At 43.8% G+C, this 18858-nt stretch overlaps 36 non-coding genes and 1 pseudogene across 36 annotated transcripts; all 37 read left to right on the top strand.

Annotated features, from left to right (window-relative positions):
* The first annotated feature begins 134 nt into the window (after positions 1-134).
* LOC147921749 (5S ribosomal RNA) lies at positions 135-253 on the top strand. The gene has a single exon (XR_015590330.1). It is a non-coding gene; the product is annotated as a 5S ribosomal RNA (ribosomal RNA).
* Positions 254-648: 395 nt separating this feature from the next.
* On the top strand, positions 649-767 carry LOC147921748 (5S ribosomal RNA). Its single transcript, XR_015590319.1, has one exon. It is a non-coding gene; the product is annotated as a 5S ribosomal RNA (ribosomal RNA).
* A 395-nt stretch (positions 768-1162) lies between these two features.
* Positions 1163-1281, top strand: LOC147921747 (5S ribosomal RNA). Its single transcript, XR_015590308.1, has one exon. It is a non-coding gene; the product is annotated as a 5S ribosomal RNA (ribosomal RNA).
* A 395-nt stretch (positions 1282-1676) lies between these two features.
* Positions 1677-1795, top strand: LOC147921746 (5S ribosomal RNA). The gene has a single exon (XR_015590297.1). It is a non-coding gene; the product is annotated as a 5S ribosomal RNA (ribosomal RNA).
* Positions 1796-2190: 395 nt separating this feature from the next.
* LOC147921745 (5S ribosomal RNA) lies at positions 2191-2309 on the top strand. Its single transcript, XR_015590286.1, has one exon. It is a non-coding gene; the product is annotated as a 5S ribosomal RNA (ribosomal RNA).
* Positions 2310-2704: 395 nt separating this feature from the next.
* LOC147921744 (5S ribosomal RNA) lies at positions 2705-2823 on the top strand. Its single transcript, XR_015590275.1, has one exon. It is a non-coding gene; the product is annotated as a 5S ribosomal RNA (ribosomal RNA).
* A 395-nt stretch (positions 2824-3218) lies between these two features.
* LOC147921743 (5S ribosomal RNA) lies at positions 3219-3337 on the top strand. The gene has a single exon (XR_015590264.1). It is a non-coding gene; the product is annotated as a 5S ribosomal RNA (ribosomal RNA).
* A 395-nt stretch (positions 3338-3732) lies between these two features.
* LOC147921742 (5S ribosomal RNA) lies at positions 3733-3851 on the top strand. The gene has a single exon (XR_015590253.1). It is a non-coding gene; the product is annotated as a 5S ribosomal RNA (ribosomal RNA).
* A 395-nt stretch (positions 3852-4246) lies between these two features.
* On the top strand, positions 4247-4365 carry LOC147921741 (5S ribosomal RNA). The gene has a single exon (XR_015590242.1). It is a non-coding gene; the product is annotated as a 5S ribosomal RNA (ribosomal RNA).
* A 395-nt stretch (positions 4366-4760) lies between these two features.
* LOC147921740 (5S ribosomal RNA) lies at positions 4761-4879 on the top strand. Its single transcript, XR_015590231.1, has one exon. It is a non-coding gene; the product is annotated as a 5S ribosomal RNA (ribosomal RNA).
* A 395-nt stretch (positions 4880-5274) lies between these two features.
* LOC147921739 (5S ribosomal RNA) lies at positions 5275-5393 on the top strand. Its single transcript, XR_015590220.1, has one exon. It is a non-coding gene; the product is annotated as a 5S ribosomal RNA (ribosomal RNA).
* A 395-nt stretch (positions 5394-5788) lies between these two features.
* On the top strand, positions 5789-5907 carry LOC147921738 (5S ribosomal RNA). The gene has a single exon (XR_015590208.1). It is a non-coding gene; the product is annotated as a 5S ribosomal RNA (ribosomal RNA).
* A 395-nt stretch (positions 5908-6302) lies between these two features.
* Positions 6303-6421, top strand: LOC147921737 (5S ribosomal RNA). The gene has a single exon (XR_015590197.1). It is a non-coding gene; the product is annotated as a 5S ribosomal RNA (ribosomal RNA).
* A 395-nt stretch (positions 6422-6816) lies between these two features.
* LOC147921736 (5S ribosomal RNA) lies at positions 6817-6935 on the top strand. The gene has a single exon (XR_015590186.1). It is a non-coding gene; the product is annotated as a 5S ribosomal RNA (ribosomal RNA).
* A 395-nt stretch (positions 6936-7330) lies between these two features.
* LOC147921735 (5S ribosomal RNA) lies at positions 7331-7449 on the top strand. Its single transcript, XR_015590175.1, has one exon. It is a non-coding gene; the product is annotated as a 5S ribosomal RNA (ribosomal RNA).
* Positions 7450-7844: 395 nt separating this feature from the next.
* LOC147921734 (5S ribosomal RNA) lies at positions 7845-7963 on the top strand. Its single transcript, XR_015590164.1, has one exon. It is a non-coding gene; the product is annotated as a 5S ribosomal RNA (ribosomal RNA).
* Positions 7964-8358: 395 nt separating this feature from the next.
* LOC147921733 (5S ribosomal RNA) lies at positions 8359-8477 on the top strand. Its single transcript, XR_015590153.1, has one exon. It is a non-coding gene; the product is annotated as a 5S ribosomal RNA (ribosomal RNA).
* A 395-nt stretch (positions 8478-8872) lies between these two features.
* LOC147921732 (5S ribosomal RNA) lies at positions 8873-8991 on the top strand. The gene has a single exon (XR_015590142.1). It is a non-coding gene; the product is annotated as a 5S ribosomal RNA (ribosomal RNA).
* Positions 8992-9386: 395 nt separating this feature from the next.
* LOC147921731 (5S ribosomal RNA) lies at positions 9387-9505 on the top strand. Its single transcript, XR_015590131.1, has one exon. It is a non-coding gene; the product is annotated as a 5S ribosomal RNA (ribosomal RNA).
* Positions 9506-9900: 395 nt separating this feature from the next.
* LOC147921730 (5S ribosomal RNA) lies at positions 9901-10019 on the top strand. Its single transcript, XR_015590120.1, has one exon. It is a non-coding gene; the product is annotated as a 5S ribosomal RNA (ribosomal RNA).
* A 395-nt stretch (positions 10020-10414) lies between these two features.
* On the top strand, positions 10415-10533 carry LOC147921729 (5S ribosomal RNA). Its single transcript, XR_015590109.1, has one exon. It is a non-coding gene; the product is annotated as a 5S ribosomal RNA (ribosomal RNA).
* Positions 10534-10928: 395 nt separating this feature from the next.
* Positions 10929-11047, top strand: LOC147921728 (5S ribosomal RNA). The gene has a single exon (XR_015590097.1). It is a non-coding gene; the product is annotated as a 5S ribosomal RNA (ribosomal RNA).
* Positions 11048-11442: 395 nt separating this feature from the next.
* On the top strand, positions 11443-11561 carry LOC147921727 (5S ribosomal RNA). Its single transcript, XR_015590086.1, has one exon. It is a non-coding gene; the product is annotated as a 5S ribosomal RNA (ribosomal RNA).
* A 395-nt stretch (positions 11562-11956) lies between these two features.
* LOC147921726 (5S ribosomal RNA) lies at positions 11957-12075 on the top strand. Its single transcript, XR_015590075.1, has one exon. It is a non-coding gene; the product is annotated as a 5S ribosomal RNA (ribosomal RNA).
* Positions 12076-12470: 395 nt separating this feature from the next.
* On the top strand, positions 12471-12589 carry LOC147921725 (5S ribosomal RNA). Its single transcript, XR_015590064.1, has one exon. It is a non-coding gene; the product is annotated as a 5S ribosomal RNA (ribosomal RNA).
* A 395-nt stretch (positions 12590-12984) lies between these two features.
* LOC147921724 (5S ribosomal RNA) lies at positions 12985-13103 on the top strand. The gene has a single exon (XR_015590053.1). It is a non-coding gene; the product is annotated as a 5S ribosomal RNA (ribosomal RNA).
* Positions 13104-13498: 395 nt separating this feature from the next.
* Positions 13499-13617, top strand: LOC147921723 (5S ribosomal RNA). The gene has a single exon (XR_015590042.1). It is a non-coding gene; the product is annotated as a 5S ribosomal RNA (ribosomal RNA).
* Positions 13618-14014: 397 nt separating this feature from the next.
* Positions 14015-14133, top strand: LOC147921722 (5S ribosomal RNA). The gene has a single exon (XR_015590104.1). It is a non-coding gene; the product is annotated as a 5S ribosomal RNA (ribosomal RNA).
* Positions 14134-14529: 396 nt separating this feature from the next.
* Positions 14530-14648, top strand: LOC147921721 (5S ribosomal RNA). The gene has a single exon (XR_015590147.1). It is a non-coding gene; the product is annotated as a 5S ribosomal RNA (ribosomal RNA).
* A 396-nt stretch (positions 14649-15044) lies between these two features.
* LOC147921720 (5S ribosomal RNA) lies at positions 15045-15163 on the top strand. The gene has a single exon (XR_015590146.1). It is a non-coding gene; the product is annotated as a 5S ribosomal RNA (ribosomal RNA).
* A 396-nt stretch (positions 15164-15559) lies between these two features.
* On the top strand, positions 15560-15678 carry LOC147921719 (5S ribosomal RNA). The gene has a single exon (XR_015590102.1). It is a non-coding gene; the product is annotated as a 5S ribosomal RNA (ribosomal RNA).
* A 396-nt stretch (positions 15679-16074) lies between these two features.
* LOC147921718 (5S ribosomal RNA) lies at positions 16075-16193 on the top strand. Its single transcript, XR_015590201.1, has one exon. It is a non-coding gene; the product is annotated as a 5S ribosomal RNA (ribosomal RNA).
* Positions 16194-16589: 396 nt separating this feature from the next.
* LOC147921717 (5S ribosomal RNA) lies at positions 16590-16708 on the top strand. The gene has a single exon (XR_015590372.1). It is a non-coding gene; the product is annotated as a 5S ribosomal RNA (ribosomal RNA).
* A 396-nt stretch (positions 16709-17104) lies between these two features.
* Positions 17105-17223, top strand: LOC147921716 (5S ribosomal RNA). Its single transcript, XR_015590150.1, has one exon. It is a non-coding gene; the product is annotated as a 5S ribosomal RNA (ribosomal RNA).
* Positions 17224-17619: 396 nt separating this feature from the next.
* Positions 17620-17738, top strand: LOC147921715 (5S ribosomal RNA). Its single transcript, XR_015590017.1, has one exon. It is a non-coding gene; the product is annotated as a 5S ribosomal RNA (ribosomal RNA).
* Positions 17739-18135: 397 nt separating this feature from the next.
* On the top strand, positions 18136-18254 carry LOC147921714 (5S ribosomal RNA; annotated as a pseudogene).
* Positions 18255-18648: 394 nt separating this feature from the next.
* Positions 18649-18767, top strand: LOC147921713 (5S ribosomal RNA). Its single transcript, XR_015590199.1, has one exon. It is a non-coding gene; the product is annotated as a 5S ribosomal RNA (ribosomal RNA).
* Positions 18768-18858: the final 91 nt, after the last annotated feature.

Below are 18858 nucleotides of genomic sequence, written 5' to 3'. Positions count from 1 at the left end.
GTTATCTCTTGTTTTTCGCGGTTCGAAGCACGTCCAAGGTGAATAAACGGGTCCACATATCAAGTGGGACCCACATTGAATGATCCCTTGAGTTTTCAAAAAACGATATATGCGATTGCATGATATATACTAACGGATGCGATCATACCAGCACTAATGCACCGGATCCCATCAGAACTCCGCAGTTAAGCGTGCTTGGGCGAGAGTAGTACTAGGATGGGTGACCTCCCGGGAAGTCCTCGTGTTGCATCCCTCCCTCTTTTTTTTTTTTTTTTTTTTGGTTGTTGCGTAAGCCTATATAGTACAAACATAACGTCGTAACTTTTACATCGTGAGGAACCACGCGACCCATAATACCTTTTCGGAAAGCCCCAAGAGTGTTTCCGGCAAGGCAATGGGTCTTCGTACCATTGGACCATTCTGGAGGCCGAATTTTGACGTTTAAAAGTGTTTCGGATGTTTTTTTGTGATCGCGACACAATTAGCTACGAGTACAAAATTATGTTCGGATATGGTTATCTCTTGTTTTTCGCGGTTCGAAGCACGTCCAAGGTGAATAAACGGGTCCACATATCAAGTGGGACCCACATTGAATGATCCCTTGAGTTTTCAAAAAACGATATATGCGATTGCATGATATATACTAACGGATGCGATCATACCAGCACTAATGCACCGGATCCCATCAGAACTCCGCAGTTAAGCGTGCTTGGGCGAGAGTAGTACTAGGATGGGTGACCTCCCGGGAAGTCCTCGTGTTGCATCCCTCCCTCTTTTTTTTTTTTTTTTTTTTGGTTGTTGCGTAAGCCTATATAGTACAAACATAACGTCGTAACTTTTACATCGTGAGGAACCACGCGACCCATAATACCTTTTCGGAAAGCCCCAAGAGTGTTTCCGGCAAGGCAATGGGTCTTCGTACCATTGGACCATTCTGGAGGCCGAATTTTGACGTTTAAAAGTGTTTCGGATGTTTTTTTGTGATCGCGACACAATTAGCTACGAGTACAAAATTATGTTCGGATATGGTTATCTCTTGTTTTTCGCGGTTCGAAGCACGTCCAAGGTGAATAAACGGGTCCACATATCAAGTGGGACCCACATTGAATGATCCCTTGAGTTTTCAAAAAACGATATATGCGATTGCATGATATATACTAACGGATGCGATCATACCAGCACTAATGCACCGGATCCCATCAGAACTCCGCAGTTAAGCGTGCTTGGGCGAGAGTAGTACTAGGATGGGTGACCTCCCGGGAAGTCCTCGTGTTGCATCCCTCCCTCTTTTTTTTTTTTTTTTTTTTGGTTGTTGCGTAAGCCTATATAGTACAAACATAACGTCGTAACTTTTACATCGTGAGGAACCACGCGACCCATAATACCTTTTCGGAAAGCCCCAAGAGCGTTTCCGGCAAGGCAATGGGTCTTCGTACCATTGGACCATTCTGGAGGCCGAATTTTGACGTTTAAAAGTGTTTCGGATGTTTTTTTGTGATCGCGACACAATTAGCTACGAGTACAAAATTATGTTCGGATATGGTTATCTCTTGTTTTTCGCGGTTCGAAGCACGTCCAAGGTGAATAAACGGGTCCACATATCAAGTGGGACCCACATTGAATGATCCCTTGAGTTTTCAAAAAACGATATATGCGATTGCATGATATATACTAACGGATGCGATCATACCAGCACTAATGCACCGGATCCCATCAGAACTCCGCAGTTAAGCGTGCTTGGGCGAGAGTAGTACTAGGATGGGTGACCTCCCGGGAAGTCCTCGTGTTGCATCCCTCCCTCTTTTTTTTTTTTTTTTTTTTGGTTGTTGCGTAAGCCTATATAGTACAAACATAACGTCGTAACTTTTACATCGTGAGGAACCACGCGACCCATAATACCTTTTCGGAAAGCCCCAAGAGTGTTTCCGGCAAGGCAATGGGTCTTCGTACCATTGGACCATTCTGGAGGCCGAATTTTGACGTTTAAAAGTGTTTCGGATGTTTTTTTGTGATCGCGACACAATTAGCTACGAGTACAAAATTATGTTCGGATATGGTTATCTCTTGTTTTTCGCGGTTCGAAGCACGTCCAAGGTGAATAAACGGGTCCACATATCAAGTGGGACCCACATTGAATGATCCCTTGAGTTTTCAAAAAACGATATATGCGATTGCATGATATATACTAACGGATGCGATCATACCAGCACTAATGCACCGGATCCCATCAGAACTCCGCAGTTAAGCGTGCTTGGGCGAGAGTAGTACTAGGATGGGTGACCTCCCGGGAAGTCCTCGTGTTGCATCCCTCCCTCTTTTTTTTTTTTTTTTTTTTGGTTGTTGCGTAAGCCTATATAGTACAAACATAACGTCGTAACTTTTACATCGTGAGGAACCACGCGACCCATAATACCTTTTCGGAAAGCCCCAAGAGTGTTTCCGGCAAGGCAATGGGTCTTCGTACCATTGGACCATTCTGGAGGCCGAATTTTGACGTTTAAAAGTGTTTCGGATGTTTTTTTGTGATCGCGACACAATTAGCTACGAGTACAAAATTATGTTCGGATATGGTTATCTCTTGTTTTTCGCGGTTCGAAGCACGTCCAAGGTGAATAAACGGGTCCACATATCAAGTGGGACCCACATTGAATGATCCCTTGAGTTTTCAAAAAACGATATATGCGATTGCATGATATATACTAACGGATGCGATCATACCAGCACTAATGCACCGGATCCCATCAGAACTCCGCAGTTAAGCGTGCTTGGGCGAGAGTAGTACTAGGATGGGTGACCTCCCGGGAAGTCCTCGTGTTGCATCCCTCCCTCTTTTTTTTTTTTTTTTTTTTGGTTGTTGCGTAAGCCTATATAGTACAAACATAACGTCGTAACTTTTACATCGTGAGGAACCACGCGACCCATAATACCTTTTCGGAAAGCCCCAAGAGTGTTTCCGGCAAGGCAATGGGTCTTCGTACCATTGGACCATTCTGGAGGCCGAATTTTGACGTTTAAAAGTGTTTCGGATGTTTTTTTGTGATCGCGACACAATTAGCTACGAGTACAAAATTATGTTCGGATATGGTTATCTCTTGTTTTTCGCGGTTCGAAGCACGTCCAAGGTGAATAAACGGGTCCACATATCAAGTGGGACCCACATTGAATGATCCCTTGAGTTTTCAAAAAACGATATATGCGATTGCATGATATATACTAACGGATGCGATCATACCAGCACTAATGCACCGGATCCCATCAGAACTCCGCAGTTAAGCGTGCTTGGGCGAGAGTAGTACTAGGATGGGTGACCTCCCGGGAAGTCCTCGTGTTGCATCCCTCCCTCTTTTTTTTTTTTTTTTTTTTGGTTGTTGCGTAAGCCTATATAGTACAAACATAACGTCGTAACTTTTACATCGTGAGGAACCACGCGACCCATAATACCTTTTCGGAAAGCCCCAAGAGTGTTTCCGGCAAGGCAATGGGTCTTCGTACCATTGGACCATTCTGGAGGCCGAATTTTGACGTTTAAAAGTGTTTCGGATGTTTTTTTGTGATCGCGACACAATTAGCTACGAGTACAAAATTATGTTCGGATATGGTTATCTCTTGTTTTTCGCGGTTCGAAGCACGTCCAAGGTGAATAAACGGGTCCACATATCAAGTGGGACCCACATTGAATGATCCCTTGAGTTTTCAAAAAACGATATATGCGATTGCATGATATATACTAATGGATGCGATCATACCAGCACTAATGCACCGGATCCCATCAGAACTCCGCAGTTAAGCGTGCTTGGGCGAGAGTAGTACTAGGATGGGTGACCTCCCGGGAAGTCCTCGTGTTGCATCCCTCCCTCTTTTTTTTTTTTTTTTTTTTGGTTGTTGCGTAAGCCTATATAGTACAAACATAACGTCGTAACTTTTACATCGTGAGGAACCACGCGACCCATAATACCTTTTCGGAAAGCCCCAAGAGTGTTTCCGGCAAGGCAATGGGTCTTCGTACCATTGGACCATTCTGGAGGCCGAATTTTGACGTTTAAAAGTGTTTCGGATGTTTTTTTGTGATCGCGACACAATTAGCTACGAGTACAAAATTATGTTCGGATATGGTTATCTCTTGTTTTTCGCGGTTCGAAGCACGTCCAAGGTGAATAAACGGGTCCACATATCAAGTGGGACCCACATTGAATGATCCCTTGAGTTTTCAAAAAACGATATATGCGATTGCATGATATATACTAACGGATGCGATCATACCAGCACTAATGCACCGGATCCCATCAGAACTCCGCAGTTAAGCGTGCTTGGGCGAGAGTAGTACTAGGATGGGTGACCTCCCGGGAAGTCCTCGTGTTGCATCCCTCCCTCTTTTTTTTTTTTTTTTTTTTGGTTGTTGCGTAAGCCTATATAGTACAAACATAACGTCGTAACTTTTACATCGTGAGGAACCACGCGACCCATAATACCTTTTCGGAAAGCCCCAAGAGCGTTTCCGGCAAGGCAATGGGTCTTCGTACCATTGGACCATTTTGGAGGCCGAATTTTGACGTTTAAAAGTGTTTCGGATGTTTTTTTGTGATCGCGACACAATTAGCTACGAGTACAAAATTATGTTCGGATATGGTTATCTCTTGTTTTTCGCGGTTCGAAGCACGTCCAAGGTGAATAAACGGGTCCACATATCAAGTGGGACCCACATTGAATGATCCCTTGAGTTTTCAAAAAACGATATATGCGATTGCATGATATATACTAACGGATGCGATCATACCAGCACTAATGCACCGGATCCCATCAGAACTCCGCAGTTAAGCGTGCTTGGGCGAGAGTAGTACTAGGATGGGTGACCTCCCGGGAAGTCCTCGTGTTGCATCCCTCCCTCTTTTTTTTTTTTTTTTTTTTGGTTGTTGCGTAAGCCTATATAGTACAAACATAACGTCGTAACTTTTACATCGTGAGGAACCACGCGACCCATAATACCTTTTCGGAAAGCCCCAAGAGTGTTTCCGGCAAGGCAATGGGTCTTCGTACCATTGGACCATTCTGGAGGCCGAATTTTGACGTTTAAAAGTGTTTCGGATGTTTTTTTGTGATCGCGACACAATTAGCTACGAGTACAAAATTATGTTCGGATATGGTTATCTCTTGTTTTTCGCGGTTCGAAGCACGTCCAAGGTGAATAAACGGGTCCACATATCAAGTGGGACCCACATTGAATGATCCCTTGAGTTTTCAAAAAACGATATATGCGATTGCATGATATATACTAACGGATGCGATCATACCAGCACTAATGCACCGGATCCCATCAGAACTCCGCAGTTAAGCGTGCTTGGGCGAGAGTAGTACTAGGATGGGTGACCTCCCGGGAAGTCCTCGTGTTGCATCCCTCCCTCTTTTTTTTTTTTTTTTTTTTGGTTGTTGCGTAAGCCTATATAGTACAAACATAACGTCGTAACTTTTACATCGTGAGGAACCACGCGACCCATAATACCTTTTCGGAAAGCCCCAAGAGCGTTTCCGGCAAGGCAATGGGTCTTCGTACCATTGGACCATTCTGGAGGCCGAATTTTGACGTTTAAAAGTGTTTCGGATGTTTTTTTGTGATCGCGACACAATTAGCTACGAGTACAAAATTATGTTCGGATATGGTTATCTCTTGTTTTTCGCGGTTCGAAGCACGTCCAAGGTGAATAAACGGGTCCACATATCAAGTGGGACCCACATTGAATGATCCCTTGAGTTTTCAAAAAACGATATATGCGATTGCATGATATATACTAACGGATGCGATCATACCAGCACTAATGCACCGGATCCCATCAGAACTCCGCAGTTAAGCGTGCTTGGGCGAGAGTAGTACTAGGATGGGTGACCTCCCGGGAAGTCCTCGTGTTGCATCCCTCCCTCTTTTTTTTTTTTTTTTTTTTGGTTGTTGCGTAAGCCTATATAGTACAAACATAACGTCGTAACTTTTACATCGTGAGGAACCACGCGACCCATAATACCTTTTCGGAAAGCCCCAAGAGCGTTTCCGGCAAGGCAATGGGTCTTCGTACCATTGGACCATTTTGGAGGCCGAATTTTGACGTTTAAAAGTGTTTCGGATGTTTTTTTGTGATCGCGACACAATTAGCTACGAGTACAAAATTATGTTCGGATATGGTTATCTCTTGTTTTTCGCGGTTCGAAGCACGTCCAAGGTGAATAAACGGGTCCACATATCAAGTGGGACCCACATTGAATGATCCCTTGAGTTTTCAAAAAACGATATATGCGATTGCATGATATATACTAACGGATGCGATCATACCAGCACTAATGCACCGGATCCCATCAGAACTCCGCAGTTAAGCGTGCTTGGGCGAGAGTAGTACTAGGATGGGTGACCTCCCGGGAAGTCCTCGTGTTGCATCCCTCCCTCTTTTTTTTTTTTTTTTTTTTGGTTGTTGCGTAAGCCTATATAGTACAAACATAACGTCGTAACTTTTACATCGTGAGGAACCACGCGACCCATAATACCTTTTCGGAAAGCCCCAAGAGTGTTTCCGGCAAGGCAATGGGTCTTCGTACCATTGGACCATTCTGGAGGCCGAATTTTGACGTTTAAAAGTGTTTCGGATGTTTTTTTGTGATCGCGACACAATTAGCTACGAGTACAAAATTATGTTCGGATATGGTTATCTCTTGTTTTTCGCGGTTCGAAGCACGTCCAAGGTGAATAAACGGGTCCACATATCAAGTGGGACCCACATTGAATGATCCCTTGAGTTTTCAAAAAACGATATATGCGATTGCATGATATATACTAACGGATGCGATCATACCAGCACTAATGCACCGGATCCCATCAGAACTCCGCAGTTAAGCGTGCTTGGGCGAGAGTAGTACTAGGATGGGTGACCTCCCGGGAAGTCCTCGTGTTGCATCCCTCCCTCTTTTTTTTTTTTTTTTTTTTGGTTGTTGCGTAAGCCTATATAGTACAAACATAACGTCGTAACTTTTACATCGTGAGGAACCACGCGACCCATAATACCTTTTCGGAAAGCCCCAAGAGCGTTTCCGGCAAGGCAATGGGTCTTCGTACCATTGGACCATTCTGGAGGCCGAATTTTGACGTTTAAAAGTGTTTCGGATGTTTTTTTGTGATCGCGACACAATTAGCTACGAGTACAAAATTATGTTCGGATATGGTTATCTCTTGTTTTTCGCGGTTCGAAGCACGTCCAAGGTGAATAAACGGGTCCACATATCAAGTGGGACCCACATTGAATGATCCCTTGAGTTTTCAAAAAACGATATATGCGATTGCATGATATATACTAACGGATGCGATCATACCAGCACTAATGCACCGGATCCCATCAGAACTCCGCAGTTAAGCGTGCTTGGGCGAGAGTAGTACTAGGATGGGTGACCTCCCGGGAAGTCCTCGTGTTGCATCCCTCCCTCTTTTTTTTTTTTTTTTTTTTGGTTGTTGCGTAAGCCTATATAGTACAAACATAACGTCGTAACTTTTACATCGTGAGGAACCACGCGACCCATAATACCTTTTCGGAAAGCCCCAAGAGCGTTTCCGGCAAGGCAATGGGTCTTCGTACCATTGGACCATTTTGGAGGCCGAATTTTGACGTTTAAAAGTGTTTCGGATGTTTTTTTGTGATCGCGACACAATTAGCTACGAGTACAAAATTATGTTCGGATATGGTTATCTCTTGTTTTTCGCGGTTCGAAGCACGTCCAAGGTGAATAAACGGGTCCACATATCAAGTGGGACCCACATTGAATGATCCCTTGAGTTTTCAAAAAACGATATATGCGATTGCATGATATATACTAACGGATGCGATCATACCAGCACTAATGCACCGGATCCCATCAGAACTCCGCAGTTAAGCGTGCTTGGGCGAGAGTAGTACTAGGATGGGTGACCTCCCGGGAAGTCCTCGTGTTGCATCCCTCCCTCTTTTTTTTTTTTTTTTTTTTGGTTGTTGCGTAAGCCTATATAGTACAAACATAACGTCGTAACTTTTACATCGTGAGGAACCACGCGACCCATAATACCTTTTCGGAAAGCCCCAAGAGTGTTTCCGGCAAGGCAATGGGTCTTCGTACCATTGGACCATTCTGGAGGCCGAATTTTGACGTTTAAAAGTGTTTCGGATGTTTTTTTGTGATCGCGACACAATTAGCTACGAGTACAAAATTATGTTCGGATATGGTTATCTCTTGTTTTTCGCGGTTCGAAGCACGTCCAAGGTGAATAAACGGGTCCACATATCAAGTGGGACCCACATTGAATGATCCCTTGAGTTTTCAAAAAACGATATATGCGATTGCATGATATATACTAACGGATGCGATCATACCAGCACTAATGCACCGGATCCCATCAGAACTCCGCAGTTAAGCGTGCTTGGGCGAGAGTAGTACTAGGATGGGTGACCTCCCGGGAAGTCCTCGTGTTGCATCCCTCCCTCTTTTTTTTTTTTTTTTTTTTGGTTGTTGCGTAAGCCTATATAGTACAAACATAACGTCGTAACTTTTACATCGTGAGGAACCACGCGACCCATAATACCTTTTCGGAAAGCCCCAAGAGCGTTTCCGGCAAGGCAATGGGTCTTCGTACCATTGGACCATTCTGGAGGCCGAATTTTGACGTTTAAAAGTGTTTCGGATGTTTTTTTGTGATCGCGACACAATTAGCTACGAGTACAAAATTATGTTCGGATATGGTTATCTCTTGTTTTTCGCGGTTCGAAGCACGTCCAAGGTGAATAAACGGGTCCACATATCAAGTGGGACCCACATTGAATGATCCCTTGAGTTTTCAAAAAACGATATATGCGATTGCATGATATATACTAACGGATGCGATCATACCAGCACTAATGCACCGGATCCCATCAGAACTCCGCAGTTAAGCGTGCTTGGGCGAGAGTAGTACTAGGATGGGTGACCTCCCGGGAAGTCCTCGTGTTGCATCCCTCCCTCTTTTTTTTTTTTTTTTTTTTGGTTGTTGCGTAAGCCTATATAGTACAAACATAACGTCGTAACTTTTACATCGTGAGGAACCACGCGACCCATAATACCTTTTCGGAAAGCCCCAAGAGCGTTTCCGGCAAGGCAATGGGTCTTCGTACCATTGGACCATTCTGGAGGCCGAATTTTGACGTTTAAAAGTGTTTCGGATGTTTTTTTGTGATCGCGACACAATTAGCTACGAGTACAAAATTATGTTCGGATATGGTTATCTCTTGTTTTTCGCGGTTCGAAGCACGTCCAAGGTGAATAAACGGGTCCACATATCAAGTGGGACCCACATTGAATGATCCCTTGAGTTTTCAAAAAACGATATATGCGATTGCATGATATATACTAATGGATGCGATCATACCAGCACTAATGCACCGGATCCCATCAGAACTCCGCAGTTAAGCGTGCTTGGGCGAGAGTAGTACTAGGATGGGTGACCTCCCGGGAAGTCCTCGTGTTGCATCCCTCCCTCTTTTTTTTTTTTTTTTTTTTGGTTGTTGCGTAAGCCTATATAGTACAAACATAACGTCGTAACTTTTACATCGTGAGGAACCACGCGACCCATAATACCTTTTCGGAAAGCCCCAAGAGCGTTTCCGGCAAGGCAATGGGTCTTCGTACCATTGGACCATTCTGGAGGCCGAATTTTGACGTTTAAAAGTGTTTCGGATGTTTTTTTGTGATCGCGACACAATTAGCTACGAGTACAAAATTATGTTCGGATATGGTTATCTCTTGTTTTTCGCGGTTCGAAGCACGTCCAAGGTGAATAAACGGGTCCACATATCAAGTGGGACCCACATTGAATGATCCCTTGAGTTTTCAAAAAACGATATATGCGATTGCATGATATATACTAACGGATGCGATCATACCAGCACTAATGCACCGGATCCCATCAGAACTCCGCAGTTAAGCGTGCTTGGGCGAGAGTAGTACTAGGATGGGTGACCTCCCGGGAAGTCCTCGTGTTGCATCCCTCCCTCTTTTTTTTTTTTTTTTTTTTGGTTGTTGCGTAAGCCTATATAGTACAAACATAACGTCGTAACTTTTACATCGTGAGGAACCACGCGACCCATAATACCTTTTCGGAAAGCCCCAAGAGCGTTTCCGGCAAGGCAATGGGTCTTCGTACCATTGGACCATTCTGGAGGCCGAATTTTGACGTTTAAAAGTGTTTCGGATGTTTTTTTGTGATCGCGACACAATTAGCTACGAGTACAAAATTATGTTCGGATATGGTTATCTCTTGTTTTTCGCGGTTCGAAGCACGTCCAAGGTGAATAAACGGGTCCACATATCAAGTGGGACCCACATTGAATGATCCCTTGAGTTTTCAAAAAACGATATATGCGATTGCATGATATATACTAATGGATGCGATCATACCAGCACTAATGCACCGGATCCCATCAGAACTCCGCAGTTAAGCGTGCTTGGGCGAGAGTAGTACTAGGATGGGTGACCTCCCGGGAAGTCCTCGTGTTGCATCCCTCCCTCTTTTTTTTTTTTTTTTTTTTGGTTGTTGCGTAAGCCTATATAGTACAAACATAACGTCGTAACTTTTACATCGTGAGGAACCACGCGACCCATAATACCTTTTCGGAAAGCCCCAAGAGCGTTTCCGGCAAGGCAATGGGTCTTCGTACCATTGGACCATTCTGGAGGCCGAATTTTGACGTTTAAAAGTGTTTCGGATGTTTTTTTGTGATCGCGACACAATTAGCTACGAGTACAAAATTATGTTCGGATATGGTTATCTCTTGTTTTTCGCGGTTCGAAGCACGTCCAAGGTGAATAAACGGGTCCACATATCAAGTGGGACCCACATTGAATGATCCCTTGAGTTTTCAAAAAACGATATATGCGATTGCATGATATATACTAACGGATGCGATCATACCAGCACTAATGCACCGGATCCCATCAGAACTCCGCAGTTAAGCGTGCTTGGGCGAGAGTAGTACTAGGATGGGTGACCTCCCGGGAAGTCCTCGTGTTGCATCCCTCCCTCTTTTTTTTTTTTTTTTTTTTGGTTGTTGCGTAAGCCTATATAGTACAAACATAACGTCGTAACTTTTACATCGTGAGGAACCACGCGACCCATAATACCTTTTCGGAAAGCCCCCAGAGTGTTTCCGGCAAGGCAATGGGTCTTCGTACCATTGGACCATTCTGGAGGCCGAATTTTGACGTTTAAAAGTGTTTCGGATGTTTTTTTGTGATCGCGACACAATTAGCTACGAGTACAAAATTATGTTCGGATATGGTTATCTCTTGTTTTTCGCGGTTCGAAGCACGTCCAAGGTGAATAAACGGGTCCACATATCAAGTGGGACCCACATTGAATGATCCCTTGAGTTTTCAAAAAACGATATATGCGATTGCATGATATATACTAACGGATGCGATCATACCAGCACTAATGCACCGGATCCCATCAGAACTCCGCAGTTAAGCGTGCTTGGGCGAGAGTAGTACTAGGATGGGTGACCTCCCGGGAAGTCCTCGTGTTGCATCCCTCCCTCTTTTTTTTTTTTTTTTTTTTGGTTGTTGCGTAAGCCTATATAGTACAAACATAACGTCGTAACTTTTACATCGTGAGGAACCACGCGACCCATAATACCTTTTCGGAAAGCCCCCAGAGTGTTTCCGGCAAGGCAATGGGTCTTCGTACCATTGGACCATTCTGGAGGCCGAATTTTGACGTTTAAAAGTGTTTCGGATGTTTTTTTGTGATCGCGACACAATTAGCTACGAGTACAAAATTATGTTCGGATTTGGTTATCTCTTGTTTTTCGCGGTTCGAAGCACGTCCAAGGTGAATAAACGGGTCCACATATCAAGTGGGACCCACATTGAATGATCCCTTGAGTTTTCAAAAAACGATATATGCGATTGCATGATATATACTAACGGATGCGATCATACCAGCACTAATGCACCGGATCCCATCAGAACTCCGCAGTTAAGCGTGCTTGGGCGAGAGTAGTACTAGGATGGGTGACCTCCCGGGAAGTCCTCGTGTTGCATCCCTCCCTCTTTTTTTTTTTTTTTTTTTTGGTTGTTGCGTAAGCCTATATAGTACAAACATAACGTCGTAACTTTTACATCGTGAGGAACCACGCGACCCATAATACCTTTTCGGAAAGCCCCAAGAGTGTTTCCGGCAAGGCAATGGGTCTTCGTACCATTGGACCATTCTGGAGGCCGAATTTTGACGTTTAAAAGTGTTTCGGATGTTTTTTTGTGATCGCGACACAATTAGCTACGAGTACAAAATTATGTTCGGATATGGTTATCTCTTGTTTTTCGCGGTTCGAAGCACGTCCAAGGTGAATAAACGGGTCCACATATCAAGTGGGACCCACATTGAATGATCCCTTGAGTTTTCAAAAAACGATATATGCGATTGCATGATATATACTAACGGATGCGATCATACCAGCACTAATGCACCGGATCCCATCAGAACTCCGCAGTTAAGCGTGCTTGGGCGAGAGTAGTACTAGGATGGGTGACCTCCCGGGAAGTCCTCGTGTTGCATCCCTCCCTCTTTTTTTTTTTTTTTTTTTTGGTTGTTGCGTAAGCCTATATAGTACAAACATAACGTCGTAACTTTTACATCGTGAGGAACCACGCGACCCATAATACCTTTTCGGAAAGCCCCCAGAGTGTTTCCGGCAAGGCAATGGGTCTTCGTACCATTGGACCATTCTGGAGGCCGAATTTTGACGTTTAAAAGTGTTTCGGATGTTTTTTTGTGATCGCGACACAATTAGCTACGAGTACAAAATTATGTTCGGATATGGTTATCTCTTGTTTTTCGCGGTTCGAAGCACGTCCAAGGTGAATAAACGGGTCCACATATCAAGTGGGACCCACATTGAATGATCCCTTGAGTTTTCAAAAAACGATATATGCGATTGCATGATATATACTAACGGATGCGATCATACCAGCACTAATGCACCGGATCCCATCAGAACTCCGCAGTTAAGCGTGCTTGGGCGAGAGTAGTACTAGGATGGGTGACCTCCCGGGAAGTCCTCGTGTTGCATCCCTCCCTCTTTTTTTTTTTTTTTTTTTTGGTTGTTGCGTAAGCCTATATAGTACAAACATAACGTCGTAACTTTTACATCGTGAGGAACCACGCGACCCATAATACCTTTTCGGAAAGCCCCAAGAGTGTTTCCGGCAAGGCAATGGGTCTTCGTACCATTGGACCATTCTGGAGGCCGAATTTTGACGTTTAAAAGTGTTTCGGATGTTTTTTTGTGATCGCGACACAATTAGCTACGAGTACAAAATTATGTTCGGATATGGTTATCTCTTGTTTTTCGCGGTTCGAAGCACGTCCAAGGTGAATAAACGGGTCCACATATCAAGTGGGACCCACATTGAATGATCCCTTGAGTTTTCAAAAAACGATATATGCGATTGCATGATATATACTAACGGATGCGATCATACCAGCACTAATGCACCGGATCCCATCAGAACTCCGCAGTTAAGCGTGCTTGGGCGAGAGTAGTACTAGGATGGGTGACCTCCCGGGAAGTCCTCGTGTTGCATCCCTCCCTCTTTTTTTTTTTTTTTTTTTTTTGGTTGTTGCGTAAGCCTATATAGTACAAACATAACGTCGTAACTTTTACATCGTGAGGAACCACGCGACCCATAATACCTTTTCGGAAAGCCCCAAGAGTGTTTCTGGCAAGGCAAAGGGTCTTCGTACCATTGGACCATTCTGGAGGCCGAATTTTGACGTTTAAAAGTGTTTCGGATGTTTTTTTGTGATCGCGACACAATTAGCTACGAGTACAAAATTATGTTCGGATTTGGTTATCTCTTGTTTTTCGCGGTTCGAAGCACGTCCAAGGTGAATAAACGGGTCCACATATCAAGTGGGACCCACATTGAATGATCCCTTGAGTTTTCAAAAAACGATATATGCGATTGCATGATATATACTAACGGATGCGATCATACCAGCACTAATGCACCGGATCCCATCAGAACTCCGCAGTTAAGCGTGCTTGGGCGAGAGTAGTACTAGGATGGGTGACCTCCCGGGAAGTCCTCGTGTTGCATCACTCCCTCTTTTTTTTTTTTTTTTTTTTTTGTTGTTGCGTAAGCCTATATAGTACAAACATAACGTCGTAACTTTTACATCGTGAGGAACCACGCGACCCATAATACCTTTTCGGAAAGCCCCAAGAGTGTTTCTGGCAAGGCAAAGGGTCTTCGTACCATTGGACCATTCTGGAGGCCGAATTTTGACGTTTAAAAGTGTTTCGGATGTTTTTTTGTGATCGCGACACAATTAGCTACGAGTACAAAATTATGTTCGGATTTGGTTATCTCTTGTTTTTCGCGGTTCGAAGCACGTCCAAGGTGAATAAACGGGTCCACATATCAAGTGGGACCCACATTGAATGATCCCTTGAGTTTTCAAAAAACGATATATGCGATTGCATGATATATACTAACGGATGCGATCATACCAGCACTAATGCACCGGATCCCATCAGAACTCCACAGCTAAGCGTGCTTGGGCGAGAGTAGTACTAGGATGGGTGACCTCCCGGGAAGTCCTCGTGTTGCATCCCTCCCTCTTTTTTTTTTTTTTTTTTTTTGGTTGTTGCGTAAGCCTATATAGTACAAACATAACGTCGTAACTTTTACATCGTGAGGAACCACGCGACCCATAATACCTTTTCGGAAAGCCCCCAGAGTGTTTCCGGCAAGGCAATGGGTCTTCGTACCATTGGACCATTCTGGAGGCCGAATTTTGACGTTTAAAAGTGTTTCGGATGTTTTTTTGTGATCGCGACACAATTAGCTACGAGTACAAAATTATGTTCGGATATGGTTATCTCTTGTTTTTCGCGGTTCGAAGCACGTCCAAGGTGAATAAACGGGTCCACATATCAAGTGGGACCCACATTGAATGATCCCTTGAGTTTTCAAAAAACGATATATGCGATTGCATGATATATACTAACGGATGCGATCATACCAGCACTAATGCACCGGATCCCATCAGAACTCCACAGCTAAGCGTGCTTGGGCGAGAGTAGTACTAGGATGGGTGACCTCCCGGGAAGTCCTCGTGTTGCATCCCTCCCTCTTTTTTTTTTTTTTTTTTTTTGGTTGTTGCGTAAGCCTATATAGTACAAACATAACGTCGTAACTTTTACATCGTGAGGAACCACGCGACCCATAATACCTTTTCGGAAAGCCCCAAGAGTGTTTCTGGCAAGGCAATGGGTCTTCGTACCATTGGACCATTCTGGAGGCCGAATTTTGACGTTTAAAAGTGTTTCGGATGTTTTTTTGTGATCGCGACACAATTAGCTACGAGTACAAAATTATGTTCGGATATGGTTATCTCTTGTTTTTCGCGGTTCGAAGCACGTCCAAGGTGAATAAACGGGTCCACATATCAAGTGGGACCCACATTGAATGATCCCTTGAGTTTTCAAAAAACGATATATGCGATTGCATGATATATACTAACGGATGCGATCATACCAGCACTAATGCACCGGATCCCATCAGAACTCCGCAGTTAAGCGTGCTTGGGCGAGAGTAGTACTAGGATGGGTGACCTCCCGGGAAGTCCTCGTGTTGCATCACTCCCTCTTTTTTTTTTTTTTTTTTTTTTGTTGTTGCGTAAGCCTATATAGTACAAACATAACGTCGTAACTTTTACATCGTGAGGAACCACGCGACCCATAATACCTTTTCGGAAAGCCCCAAGAGTGTTTCTGGCAAGGCAAAGGGTCTTCGTACCATTGGACCATTCTGGAGGCCGAATTTTGACGTTTAAAAGTGTTTCGGATGTTTTTTTGTGATCGCGACACAATTAGCTACGAGTACAAAATTATGTTCGGATTTGGTTATCTCTTGTTTTTCGCGGTTCGAAGCACGTCCAAGGTGAATAAACGGGTCCACATATCAAGTGGGACCCACATTGAATGATCCCTTGAGTTTTCAAAAAACGATATATGCGATTGCATGATATATACTAACGGATGCGATCATACCAGCACTAATGCACCGGATCCCATCAGAACTCCGCAGTTAAGCGTGCTTGGGCGAGAGTAGTACTAGGATGGGTGACGTCCCGGGAAGTCCTCGTGTTGCATCCCTCCCTCTTTTTTTTTTTTTTTTTTTTTGGTTGTTGCGTAAGCCTATATAGTACAAACATAACGTCGTAACTTTTACATCGTGAGGAACCACGCGACCCATAATACCTTTTCGGAAAGCCCCAAGAGTGTTTCCGGCAAGGCAATGGGTCTTCGTACCATTGGACCATTCTGGAGGCCGAATTTTGACGTTTAAAAGTGTTTCGGATGTTTTTTTGTGATCGCGACACAATTAGCTACGAGTACAAAATTATGTTCGGATATGGTTATCTCTTGTTTTTCGCGGTTCGAAGCACGTCCAAGGTGAATAAACGGGTCCACATATCAAGTGGGACCCACATTGAATGATCCCTTGAGTTTTCAAAAAACGATATATGCGATTGCATGATATATACTAACGGATGCGATCATACCAGCACTAATGCACCGGATCCCATCAGAACTCCACAGCTAAGCGTGCTTGGGCGAGAGTAGAACTAGGATGGGTGACCTCCCGGGAAGTCCTCGTGTTGCATCCCTCCCTCTTTTTTTTTTTTTTTTTTTTTGGTTGTTGCGTAAGCCTATATAGTACAAACATAACGTCGTAACTTTTACATCGTGAGGAACCACGCGACCCATAATACCTTTTCGGAAAGCCCCAAGAGTGTTTCTGGCAAGGGAAAGGGTCTTCGTACCATTGGACCATTCTGGAGGCCGAATTTTGACGTTTAAAAGTGTTTCGGATGTTTTTTTGTGATCGCGACACAATTAGCTACGAGTACAAAATTATATTCGGATATGGTTATCTCTTGTTTTTCGCGGTTCGAAGCACGTCCAAGGTGAATAAACGGGTCCACATATCAAGTGGGACCCACATTGAATGATCCCTTGAGTTTTCAAAAAACGATATATGCGATTGCATGATATATACTAACGGATGCGATCATACCAGCACTAATGCACCGGATCCCATCAGAACTCCGCAGTTAAGCGTGCTTGGGCGAAAGTAGTACTAGGATGGGTGACCTCCCGGGAAGTCCTCGTGTTGCATCCCTCCCTCTTTTTTTTTTTTTTTTTTTTTGGTTGTTGCGTAAGCCTATATAGTACAAACATAACGTCGTAACTTTTACATCGTGAGGAACCACGCGACCCATAATACCTTTTCGGAAAGCCCCAAGAGTGTTTCTGGCAAGGCAAAGGGTCTTCGTACCATTAGACCATTTTGGAGGCTGAATTTTGACGTTTAAAAGTGTTTCGGATGTTTTTTTGTGATCGCGACACAATTAGCTACGAGTACAAAATTATGTTCGGATATGGTTATCTCTTGTTTTTCGCGGTTCGAAGCACGTCCAAGGTGAATAAACGGGTCCACATATCAAGTGGGACCCACATTGAATGATCCCTTGAGTTTTCAAAAAACGATATATGCGATTGCATGATATATACTAACGGATGCGATCATACCAGCACTAATGCACCGGATCCCATCAGAACTCCGCAGTTAAGCGTGCTTGGGCGAGAGTAGTACTAGGATGGGTGACCTTCCGGGAAGTCCTCGTGTTGCATCCCTCCCTCTTTTTTTTTTTTTTTTTTTTTTGGTTGTTGCGTAAGTCTATATAGTACAAACATAACGTCGTAACTTTTACATCGTGAGGAACCACGCGACCCATAATACCTTTTCGGAAAGCCCCAAGAGTGTTTCTGGCAAGGCAAAGGGTCTTCGTACCATTGGACCATTCTGGAGGCCGAATTTTGACGTTTAAAAGTGTTTCGGATGTTTTTTTGTGATCGCGACACAATTAGCTACGAGTACAAAATTATGTTCGGATATGGTTATCTCTTGTTTTTCGCGGTTCGAAGCACGTCCAAGGTGAATAAACGGGTCCACATATCAAGTGGGACCCACATTGAATGATCCCTTGAGTTTTCAAAAAACGATATATGCGATTGCATGATATATACTAACGGATGCGATCATACCAGCACTAATGCACCGGATCCCATCAGAACTCCGCAGTTAAGCGTACTTATGCGAGAGTAGTACTAGGATGAGTGACCTCCCGGGAAGTCCTTGTGTTGCATCCCTCCCTCTTTTTTTTTTTTTTTTTTTGGTTGTTGCGTAAGACTATATAGTACAAACATAACGTCGTAACTTTTACATCGTGAGGAACCACGCGACCCATAATACCTTTTCGGAAAGCCCCAAGAGTGTTTCTGGCAAGGCAAAGGGTCTTCGTACCATTGGACCATTCTGGAGGCCGAATTTTGACGTTTAAAAGTGTTTCGGATGTTTTTTTGTGATCGCGACACAATTAGCTACGAGTACAAAATTATGTTCGGATATGGTTATCTCTTGTTTTTCGCGGTTCGAAGCACGTCCAAGGTGAATAAACGGGTCCACATATCAAGTGGGACCCACATTGAATGATCCCTTGAGTTTTCAAAAAACGATATATGCGATTGCATGATATATACTAACGGATGCGATCATACCAGCACTAATGCACCGGATCCCATCAGAACCCCGCAGTTAAGCGTGCTTGGGCGAGAGTAGTACTAGGATGGGTGACCTTCCGGGAAGTCCTCGTGTTGCATCCCTCCCTCTTTTTTTTTTTTTTTTTTTTTTGGTTGTTGCGTAAGTCTATATAGTACAAACATAACGTCGTAACTTTTACATCGTGAGGAACCA

This window comes from Camelina sativa, chromosome 18, assembly GCF_030686135.1.
Source record: "Camelina sativa cultivar CO46 ecotype springtype chromosome 18, ASM3068613v1".
NCBI classification, from domain to species: Eukaryota; Viridiplantae; Streptophyta; class Magnoliopsida; order Brassicales; family Brassicaceae; genus Camelina; species Camelina sativa.
The sequence above is the reverse complement of the archived record's forward strand: the minus strand, read 5'-3'. Positions and strand labels throughout refer to the sequence as shown.